The sequence below is a fragment of the Camellia sinensis genome, chromosome 13, assembly GCF_055761805.1.
Source record: "Camellia sinensis isolate YWXY chromosome 13, ASM5576180v1, whole genome shotgun sequence".
Lineage (NCBI taxonomy): Eukaryota > Viridiplantae > Streptophyta > Magnoliopsida > Ericales > Theaceae > Camellia > Camellia sinensis.
Window position 1 is genome coordinate 23,750,206 of NC_138973.1, and position 11,896 is coordinate 23,762,101.

At 47.0% G+C, this 11,896-nt stretch overlaps 1 long non-coding RNA gene across 1 annotated transcript; it reads left to right on the forward strand.

Annotated features, from left to right (window-relative positions):
• The first annotated feature begins 1,146 nt into the window (after positions 1–1,146).
• Positions 1,147–2,181, forward strand: LOC145806557 (uncharacterized). Its single transcript, XR_014349881.1, has 3 exons — positions 1,147–1,341; positions 1,425–1,523; positions 1,732–2,181. It is a non-coding gene; the product is annotated as an uncharacterized LOC145806557 (long non-coding RNA).
• The last annotated feature ends 9,715 nt before the right edge of the window (positions 2,182–11,896 follow it).

Below are 11,896 nucleotides of genomic sequence, written 5' to 3' on the forward strand. Positions count from 1 at the left end.
TATGGGCGAGTGGGAGGCTGCCTGGATGTATCTGTTGGGGGCTCACCCGCCTGTTGATAGGACTTCTGGGAGAGTCTGATACACTTGGTTCTCTTCCCATTTCCGGCGGGCAGAGATGGTGCCTGAGAGTCCCGAGGAGACAGAGCAGTATGCCCGTGGTTTCCTTATGTTCCTTTTCGGGACTACCCTGTTCGCCGACAGAGGGAACACCGTTGGGTTATACTTGCTGAGCGCTCTAGTTGACCTATCACAGGTCCACCGATATGACTGGGGTGGCGCCGGCCTGGCTACCCTTTATTTTTATATGAGCGTGACCTCCCGCGGGCGGGGCGATTTACTTGGCGGCTACTGGAGAGCTTGGGAGGTACCTCTCTGTCCCCTTGATTTACATTTCTGCTTTTCATCATTTGTACATTGCACACACAGCGCACTTTTACAGTCTGTATTTTGCTCTCAGCATTTCGTACTTACATTCTGCATTGCTTTTCTCAGCTATGGGTCTATGTATACTTCCCATCATTAGCCCCAGAGCTGGAGGTGGTAGGGATTCCGATGACCCCATATTCTTTGATGTTCGAGGGCCCGCACCGGCCGAGACCTCGAGAGACCCTCCTTCGCCTGCGACAGTACTTTGACACTGTGCGACATTCAAAGGTACTTCAGAACTTTCGGTTCTTTTCATTTTCACCTTTGATTTGCTCTGTATACTCTCGATTTCTGATCGGTTTATGCATTTGTCATCCGCAGATCACATGGCAGCCCTGGGTGTGTTTGGGTGATGGTCTCCGACTTCAGTACACCGGAGCGTCGGACATCTCCCAATATAGGGTCCTGCTCGAAGGGTCGGTTGGCAGGGCCTGGTTCCTGGGGGAGCGCTTTCTGCGCCAGGTATGGGGGTATCTTTCTCAGGATATTCCCGCAGTACCCCCAGCTGGTATGCGGACCGCTGACAGGCTCTCTTACTCAGAGGTAGTCGGCGCCATGCTGGGCAGTGATGCTTTGCTATATATTGAGGAGGGGGACTACGCCACTTACCGTCACATATATTTGATGCCTCCATTGACGGGAGCTCATATCCCGATGATGAGACCTGCCGGTAAGTCGTCCTCGGATCAGGCTCGGGCTCGAGCTACAGACGTCCCTTCTTCTAGTAGGGCTGGTACATCTAGAGGCGGGAGTAGACCGGTTCCTCCGGCTCCGTCGATTCATCCTCATCTCGGATGGCCAGATATGCCTACTGAGTTGATGGCGTGGCAGTATGGGGCCATCTCTCCGACCCCGATCCCACTAAAGCCTCCGATGCCCAGTGATCGATATGCCATTGATCCGGACTCACCGCCGGTATGCTCCACTTTTTTTTCATTCATCATTCAGATGTTTAGACACTCTTCTGTTCACTGACGATTATGAGCTCATTTTTGCAGCCATCGCGAGGGTACATAGAGGAGGTGGTTGGACTGGTGGCCACACTCGAGGGCATGGTCCTGCGCAGGGAGGCACAGTTGTCTGTCGCGGGCATTTAGGTACCCATCAGTTTTCTGGCATTTATCATACTTCTGATGACATGCTGATTTCTACTGCATCGATAGACTATTTGTGTAGAGCACATCTGACACACACCCCACTTGTACACTGTATTTATATGCACCCACTTTATGTAGCCTTTGCTTGTATCTGCATCTGATGTACATATTTGGACTGATGTATTTGAATTGAACTCTTTGTTTTCAGATGCCTTCATGGTCTGGTCAGCCGCAGGCCAGGCCACCTGGGCCTCCTTGGGGAGCTGGGCCATCTGGGCCTTTTCAGGGGGCGGGGTCATCTCGGCCTTCCCGAGGAGCCGGGCCATCTAGGCCTTTTCGAGGAGCTCGAGGAGGGCCTGTCCGCAGACGCAGGGCTCACGTTGTGGAGGTGGAGCCTGAGGAGGAGGAGGAGGCTACCGATCGTCAGTCAGAGACATCTGCTGATGAGGGGGGCTCCGGTTTTGGCTCGGGGAATAGAGGCGAGGCTGAGGGGGATCCTGAGGATGACAGCTCCGACTCAGATGATGATGATGGTGCGGAGATTGTCCCGCAGAAGAGAATGAGGCGTGCTTCTCGTTCCCGCTCCCGAGGACTTTGATGTTGCTATTTTCTGCTTTATTTTCCTTTTTGCTAGTAGTTTGTAGCACTTTGCACATTGTTAGGCAGTTTTATTTTTTGTAAAACTTGTACCTTTGTTTGTTGTAAAGCATGATGAAATGAAATAGCTTTTGGAAAGGTGTTTGTATTTTGAACTTTTAGCATCGTATCGCATCAATTTACTTTGCACAAAAATGAAATTGAATGGTAATGCGCAATGTGTAATCACCAAGTCAGGTAGTGAACCGACGCAACAAACTAAGCAACTCAACCTACTAAGATATAACAGAATCTTTAGTAAGTTTACAACTCGATAAGCAAAATGCAACAACGCAAATAAACAAGACTTTAACAAAGATTGCTTAAACAGAGAGCAATGACTCAAAAACACGAAACACGTCCGCTCGACAAACAACTCGATAAGCAAAAACAACAACACGATAAGCAAAACTCAACAACAACAAAGTGTACTTCTGACAATCTGGGCATCGGAATGCATCCGAAACGGAGAGAGATTAAGGCCTTTGACTTTCCCGTTGCATGGAAATGCTTGGAACTTTCCTCAAAGGGTAAAACAGGGTCAGGGAGATACACTGCAGCATTGCCAGCCACCTTTGGGAGCCGGCCGGCCATTTTTGTGGAGAGAGACAGCTGGCCGGCCAGTTTTGTAAAAAGTAAATGGCTGGCCAGCCAGAAAAGGTAGCTGGCCGGCCATTCAGTCCTGCAACCACCAGATTTTTGACACGTGTCCCCGTGAATAGTGTTTTTCCTTCTATAAAAGCCTCAACTACGGGAACATTCATTTCATCTTAGTTTTAGACAAAGATGGAGGCGTTTCTCGCAGAAAATGTCACATCTTGGATCTCTTCTCTAGATGGCTCGGAAAAGCTGAATTTCCGGGGTTTCGGCTTGAATGCACTATTCACGCTAAGCCGTACTCCGCTACATCTCCCTTTTCTCCATGCCGCGGCAAGGTTCTGGAATCCAGTGACGCATGTTTTTAGCTTTGGCGGCCAAGAGATGTGCCCCACTTTCGAAGATTTTCAGGTTTTGATGGAGTCTGAATGCTCTGAAGTGATCTTGCCCCAGCTCCGTTTTGGTCACGCCCAGGCTTTAAGGCGGATGTGTGGGCTCACGGCGCATGACGCTCGATCTCTGATTTGTAGTGGGGAATTGGACATCCTCAGCTTGATCCATCGTTTTTCCGATGCCGGTGACCGCAGCAACCATTATTGGCAGGGTTTCCGGCAACACGCCCTCTGCTTATGTATGTTGTCTCACTTTCTGCTTTCTTCGGGCTTCGGCGGGGCTAGCATTCGCCTGATTGAAGTCGCCCAAGGTTTGAGAGAAGGGAAGAGCTGTATCGCCATGACTTTCGCCGAGACACTGATGGGCTTAGATTCTGTCTATCGCCGGGAGGCGACTACGTTTGCTGGGAGTCCACTGCTGCTGCAGGTAATGTTTCCCACCCAACCTTACATATATATTAGCTCACATCACTCGACCCTCAGGCTCGGTTTTTCTCACAAAACCCTTGTCTTACTTTTCTCTCATCGTACATCTCTCTGTTCTTTATTCTCTCATTTTCCATCCCTCCCCTAGGTATGGTTAATGGACAAGTTACGGGTCGTGGACTCTTGCCTGGCTTATTCAGCTCGAGGCTACTTCTTTCGGCAGTGCCTAGTCAATGCTCTTGACGAAAGGTGGTGGTTCGATTGGATGTGCAATTTGTCCGCAGACGGCATTGCTTGGCGTTGCCCTTGGCTCAACCTCCCGGCAATGAGCTATAGTATGTCTCGGCTGATTGGGATCCAATTAATTGGTCTAACCCACTGCGTATTCTATTTTCCGTTCCGGTTCCTGCGTCAGTTTGGTCATGATCAGACCTGCCCACCGGAGGGGATTGAGTACCCAGCTGCTTTCCCGGTCCGGGGTGCACAACTTGCCCGATATGCCACGGCATGGAGGACTAGAGAGCTCCTGGCCCCTGCTTCCACTTTCAGTTGCACTTTGTCCGATGAGTGCTTGGATTGGCTCAATGAGGAGGCACAGGTTGGGCCTAGCTTGGCATCAGATGCTTCGTCCAGCTCTGGGAGGGGACGCAGAGATACTTGATTCAACTATGCCCCAAATTTATTGCTTATTTAGTATTTTTAAGTTTTCTTTATGAATGTACCAAAAAAAGCAACCTCGATTGTAATGCAAGAGCAGGAGAACTCTATTTTGAAATCAATGAAATTGAAAGTTGTGGTACTGAAAATTTTCCGCTTTTGGTCCAAAAATGGTCTTAGTCGTAAAAAGATTGATTTGAACACAGTCAATTTTTATTAAAACTTTTCAAAACTATTTTCGATGTGGATCAAAACTGGACACGCCGAAAATCTGTCACTGAGATGCACAACCCCAGATCCCCGCAACTGGAAAGTTGCCCCTAGTCTGAAGAACAATGCGGCACTGCAAAGCAACGGAAAGTTGCCCCTTGTCTGAGTAACTTTGCACCATCGCGGCAACGGAAAGTTGCCCCTAGTTTGAACAGCACTGTACCGGAGATCACGACAAATGCTGATGGATAAAGATGACTGAGATGATCAACATGGACAGAGTTGATCGGGGAAAAGTTTATGGCTGAACTTCAAGGTGAAGTTGCCTACGTATCCCAAAGATGGGAATCAAGCCTTACGTAGTTCAGGCTAAGGTTCCCTCGAGTATTTTCACTCTAAGTAGATCAAACCTAAGAGAGAAGGTGTGTAGGGAGAGGGAGAAGACGGTTCTAGGGTTTTAGAATCAAAAGGGAGATGAAAATGACCCAGAAAGTCGGGTCTCGGATTTATGTAGTCGACTCCCCGCTCGAGCGTGAAAATCCCCGCTCGAGCGTCAGACACAGACTCACGCTCGATCGTGAAAAGAGCCGCTCGAGCGTCGATTGCACACTTCCAGAAGTTTTGCAGGCGATGGCACCCGCTCGAGCGCCAAACTCTCCGCTCGAGCGGAGGGACTGCAGAGTAAAGTACTGGGAGATGGAAAAACACGCTCGAGCGTCAAAACTCCCGCTCGAGCGTATAAGCAACAACGAAGATCCCGCTCAAGCGTTAAAACTTCCGCTCGAGCGTGAAGGCCAAAATCTGGGCATCACCTTTTGGTTTCAAAGTGCAACCAACCTGTTTCAAACCTGCCCATCACAACCTAAGACCCTAATACAAAGAGTAAAGGCTAGAAGTGATAATGATACAAAAACAAGTCCACGGAACCAAGTCCAGAATACAGTATACAAAGGAAGGAAAAACCGGGATCGCTATAACCTCCCCCCCTTAAAGAATTTCGTCCCCGAAATTAAGCATAAGTTTTTGAAAAAAAGTTTTTTTTTTTTTTTATATGACAATTCAATAGTAAACAACTTGACCCAATACTGGTCATTTCATCTCTTTTCAAGAGGCATTTCACATTATACATAACAACTTGCATTATCAACATGTATTTTTTTCTTTCAAATTAAACAGTTTTCAATATATATAATTTTCATTTCCATATCATATTCAATCTCATGATATAACTCCAATTCTACAACACATTCAACATATACAGTGTTACACTAACCCTCCATTATGAGGCAAGTTTCGAAATACTTCCATTAACCAAAACATAACTATGTTTCACAACTTAAGTTATATTTAATACACTTAAGGTGCAATATTACAACAAAATAAGCAACATATGCTCAAGCATCTACAAATAGATCAGGATATTTTTCTCGGACCTCCAACTCACGTTCTCATGTGGCTTCCTCCACCCCGTGATGTTTCCACAAAACTTTTACCAAAGGGATGGTCTTGCCTCGCAAAACTTGATCCCGTCTATCCAAGTCCCGGACCGGTCTCTCCTCATACGAGACATCCTCATCTACCTCTAAGTCGATCCAATCCAATACGTGCGATGGATCCGGCTCATACTTCCGGAGCATACTCACATGAAACACGTTATGTACTCCGGATAACTGCGGCGGCAAAGCTAAACGATAAGCAGCCTCGCCAATCCTCTCAAGGATCTCAAAAGGGCCAATAAATCGAGGGGACAACTTCCCGCTCTTCCCGAACCTCATCAATCCCTGCCTAGGTGATATCTTTAGAAAGACATGATCACCCACCTCAAACGCCAAAGGTCTCCTCCTACGGTCGGCATAAGATTTCTGACGACTCTGGGCTGTAATAAGCCTCCTACGGATAAGTTCAACTTTCTCCGTCGTTTCCCTTACCAATTCCGGACCCAGCAAAGGTGTGTCGCCCACCTCGGCCCAGCAAACTGGAGACCTACACGGTCGGCCGTACAAGGCCTCAAATGGTGCCATACCGATACTAGACTGGAAACTGTTGTTGTAAGCAAACTCCACTAATGGCAAGTGCCTCTCCCACGACCCGCTAAAGTCAAGAACACAACCCCGAAGCATATCCTCAAGGATCTGAATAGTACGCTCGGATTGCCCATCAGTCTGAGGATGATAAGCTGTGCTAAAGGTCAACTTAGTGCCTAAGGCACTCTGCAAGCTCTGCCACAATCTGGCAGTAAAACGAGGGTCCCTATCGGAGACGATCGTCACCGGAATTCCGTGCAACCTCACTATGTCCCGAATATACAACTCGGCAAGATGATCTACTGAATCTCTAACGCGCATAGGAATGAAGTGCGCCGACTTAGTCAACCGGTCTACAACTACCCAAATAGCATCACTACCCCGCTGAGTCCTCGGAAGACCTACAACGAAGTCCATAGTGACATGCTCCAACTTCCACTCGGCAATAGGCAAAGGTTGCAACAAACCCGCTGGCCTCTGATGCTCGGCCTTCACTTGCTGGCAAGTAAGGCACTTTGATACAAAAACAGCCACATCTCTCTTCACACCCCGCCACCAAAACTGGCGACCCAAATCCCGATACATCTTAGTGCCTCCCGGATGCACCGCAAGACGTGAATGGTGAAACTCTCGGAGTACCTCCTCTCGACAAGACTCCGGCACAAACAAACGGTCTTGGTATCTCACACTGAGGTCGGGATACACCGTCAAACCCTTCTCAACCTTCCCACCGGAAATCTTCTCACGGAGGGATTCTACTTCAAGGTCACCCCCTTGAGCCTCTAACACTCGAGTCACAAGTGTAGGCTGTGCAACAACAGAAAACAAGGCCCCAGCCTCAACGGATTCACTCAAAAGCAAATCAAACTCCCCAAGTGCACCCAACATCTTCCACTCCCGAATGACTATACTAGCTATGTCACCAACAGGTTTCCTGCTAAGGGCGTCGGCCACCACATTGGCCTTTCCCGGATGATAATGCAACTCGAAGTCATAATCCTCAATAAACTCCATCCACCTCCTCTGCCTCAAGTTCAAGTCTTTCTGTGTGAACAGATATTTCAGACTCTTATGATCCGAGAATACCTCGAACCTCTCACCATAAAGATAATGCCTCCAAATCTTCAAGGCAAATATCACAGCTGCTGACTCTAAATCATGTGTAGGGTAATTCTTCTCGTGAATTTTCAACTGACGTGAGCCATAGGCAACTACTTTCCCTTCTTGCATCAACACACAACCCAGACCCTCTCGTGAGGCGTCACAATAGACTGCATAACCCAACCCTCTCTCCGGAATAATCAAGACTGGAGTAGTGGTCAGTCTAACTTTCAACTCCTGGAACGACTTTTCACAAGTCTCACTCCATACAAACTTGACTCCCTTCCGAGTCAAACTAGTCAAAGGTGAAGCTAACCTGGAGAAATCCTTCACAAACCGGCGATAATACCCAGCTAACCCCAGAAAACTGCGGATCTCAAACACACTCTTAGGCTGTGCCCAATCTTGCACTGCCTCAGTCTTGGATGTATCAACAGACACTCCTTCCCCAGAAACTACATGGCCTAAGAACTTGACCTCTTCTAGCCAGAACTCACACTTCCCAAACTTAGCATAAAGCTTATGGGCTCTAAGTAACTCAAGCACCACTCTCAAGTGTTCCTTGTGCTTCTCCTCAGAAGGTGAATAGATAAGGATGTCGTCCACGAAGACCACTACAAAACGATCTAAAAATTCCCGGAATATCCGGTTCATCAAATCCATAAAAACTGCCGGTGCATTGGTGAGCCCAAATGGCATCACCAAAAACTCATAGTGACCATACCGCGTACGGAATGCCGTCTTCGGAATATCCTCCTCCCTGACTCTTAACTGATGATAACCCGATCTCAAGTCTATCTTTAAGAAACAACGGGAACCCTTCAACTGATCGAACAGATCATCTATACGAGGCATAGGGTACTTATTCTTAACCGTAGCCCGATTCAATTTCCGGTAATCTATACAAAGTCTCAAAGCACCACCTTTCTTTTTAACAAAGAGGGTCGGTGCTCCCCATGGTGAAACACTAGGACGTATAAAGCCCTTATCTAGCAACTCCTGGAGTTGGATCTTCAACTCAACTAACTCGGCTGGGGCAAAACGATAAGGTGACATAGAAATCGGCGCCGTGCCGGGCACTAAGTCAATAGAGAACTCAATCTCTCTGTGAGGTGGCAAACCAACAAGGTCCTCATGAAAGACATCCGAGTACTCACAAACCACCCGCGGTAACACAATCTGGGTCTCATCACACTCACTACTCAAAAAGCTAGCAAGTAAACCACTAAGCTCACTCCGCCCTCGCGAATCATACCCTGGTGGCAAAACACTACCAACTCGGTCCCCCAGAAAATGAAAACATTCCCCGCTTACGGTACAACAAGTGACCCTCTGGCGGTAGCAATCAATAACTGCCCGGTATGACGATAACCAGACCATACCCAAAATAACATCGAAGCCCTTCATGGGCATAACCACAAAAGGAAACGGAAGCCTATGATAGTCGACCTCTATATCATAACCCCTAACACCTTGTTTCAAGATCAACTCACCCCCAAGAGGTGACACTACACAAATAGGAGATGCTAACTGTGCTAACTCCAACTCCAAAACAGATGCATATGCAGCAGACACAAAGGAATGAGATGCACCCGTATCAATCAAAACACTAGCAACCGAGTTGCAAAACAAGAAGGTACCTCTCACAACTGATGGTGCCGGCACAAGATCCTGCGCGGTAATAGCGTACACGCGCCCAGACGACCTCTGATCAACCTGCTCACCCTTAGGAGCATAAGATTGCTGCACCGACTGGGACGATGAAGCCCCCTGATTGGCCCTCGAGGACTGACCCGACTGAGCTGGCTGCTGACCCTGAATCTGCCTCAAACCAGATGCACTAGATGTGCCACCCAACTGTGGGCAATACCTCTTCATATGCCCTGGCTGACCACACTGATAACACGAGAGTGGCTGGCCTCTACCCTGACTCTGGCTCTGAGATCGAGCTGAAGATGATACTGCTCTCTGCACTCCTCCCCTCTGAGGACAAACTGGAGACTTGTGGCCCAGCTGGCCACACTTGAAACAGGTAATGTCTCCCTGACTGCCTTTCCCCGAACTAGCACTCGGCACAGGAAAAGTCGATCTAGAAAAGCTACACTGAGACTGCTGAGGATTAAAACCCTTCTGTCTCCTACCATCACTCTGACCATCCTGACTTCTCTTGGAGCCCTTCTGTCCTTCCTCCTCCTCCTGCATCATGATTTCCATGTGGGCTGTAGCATCAACCATACGCCCATAATCTGGATCATAGTTCCCCCAACTCGCAGCTTGAGGCCACGCCTCAACTTCTTCTCAAACTCGATACAACGGCGTTCCTCAGACGCCACCAACTCAGGTGCAAACCTGGACAAGCTAGTAAATGTCGCCTCAAACTCGGCCACTGAAGAACTCGACTGCTTAAGCTGGCAGAACTGGTCTCTCAGCTTCTCCCTAACTGCTGGAGATAAGAACCTCTCCTGGAAAGCATTCACAAAAGCCTCCCATGTACCCCCTATACGACCCTTAGTGAACTTCCACCACTGACCCGCGTCCCCCTTCAGCTGGAAAGATGCCAAGGTCACTTTCAACCCCTCGTCTTCGATGCCAAGCATCTCAAACGTCTTCATTGTCTATTCGAGCCATTCATCTACCTTAAGCGGCTCTTTAGGATCACCCACAAATTCATTCGGGTTAGACCGGAAAAACTCCCTCTTCAGAAAGGAAGGTCCTGCATCCGCAACAACAACCCAAGCTTGATTCTCAACTCTGAGAATGCCTACTGACTCCCTGAATGCCCCTGCTATTTCTCGGGCTAAAGCGCCCATAGCCTGCTGGCCTACTGGCTCGGCCACATTGGCCTGGCCAACTCCCTCCTGTACTGTCTCCTCTGGCACAGGCACCTCCTGCCTACCCGGCCTACCACGCCTACCGCGTCCTCGTCCTCGTCCTGACATCCTAATAAAGGAAACAAAGACGTTAGCACATTAATAAATGTGCCGAAGCTAAATACTCGCGTCCTAATACATTGGACAACAATAATTCATTCCACATAAGCACATAATCACATAAGCACCTACGAACTTCATTCCCGGATGATGATAGTTCCGAAGCGTTACTATAGTTCCGGTTGGAAGCAGCATTGATCAAGTGCCTACTAGAAACTCAAGGGTCCAATCAACATCCTAGGAACTACATTCCATACCCACATAGTCACATAAACATGTTATCACGTAAGCATATAACATTACACTAAGTCTCTATCAAACGAGACGAACCCATTGTGATACTAATCACTTCCCACGTACCCAAAGTATTCAAACCCGGTACGCTCTGATACCAAGTTGTAACGCCCTCAAAATAAACCCATTAAATATATCATTGACATGCAATATTTAAAGAAAACAATTCATTAATTCATTCATTAGAGTATTACTAAATAAAAGCATTACATGTAACATCAAATTAAATGCCCTACGGGCTAACATCTTTCCAAGCCAACACTTGGACACAAAAATATGAGTTCTAACTCAAATACAAGTAAAGCCCTATGCTTGAATGTTTACATGTACTATCAATAAAAAAAAAAAACAATTAACTAGTCTTCAAAATCCAAAGCCAAATCCTCCCAAGCTAAGTCCTTGGAGGTAGCTTATCACCTGAACCTGAAAATGATGTTCCCATAAAGGGTGAGCCACAGCCCAGTAGAAAAATACTAAACCAAATATAAGCATTGAATAAAGCAATAGCATCCAATAGATGGTTAACCAAGATAATCAATTACATCATTATACAGTCTCATGACACTAATGTCTTTGACACGTTTCACTTTTGACTATTATCAATATGGCTCAGAACCTGGCCAAACTTACAACAGTGAACTATATATATTATATTCACATTACTTCCAATATCAATCAAACAAATGAGACTCAGGCTCATATCAAAACACTTCATACTTCCCGTTTGATACACATTTTAGTGCTGTATCAATGACATGTAAAAACACTTCAATATAATAAGCACACATAATAGTGATGCTAATGGAGTCCATCCCCTATCTCCTCCGAAACAAAATCCGGTTTAGAGGTCCATCCCCTATCTTCCCCTAAACCGTGGAGTACATCCCCTATCTCCTCCCAAACAATATGCATATGCAATGCTCAATCAATACATGTATTTTCTGTATTAATTCAATAGTCTAAATTTATGACTTAAACAAATTGATTAGTTTCAATTTTCCCTAATCCACATGCAATGTCTACAACAAATACGACCATCCTCCACCGATAGCCCAAAACAGTTATTTCTAGACTGGAAATAAATATATCAACATTTAAATAGGTGA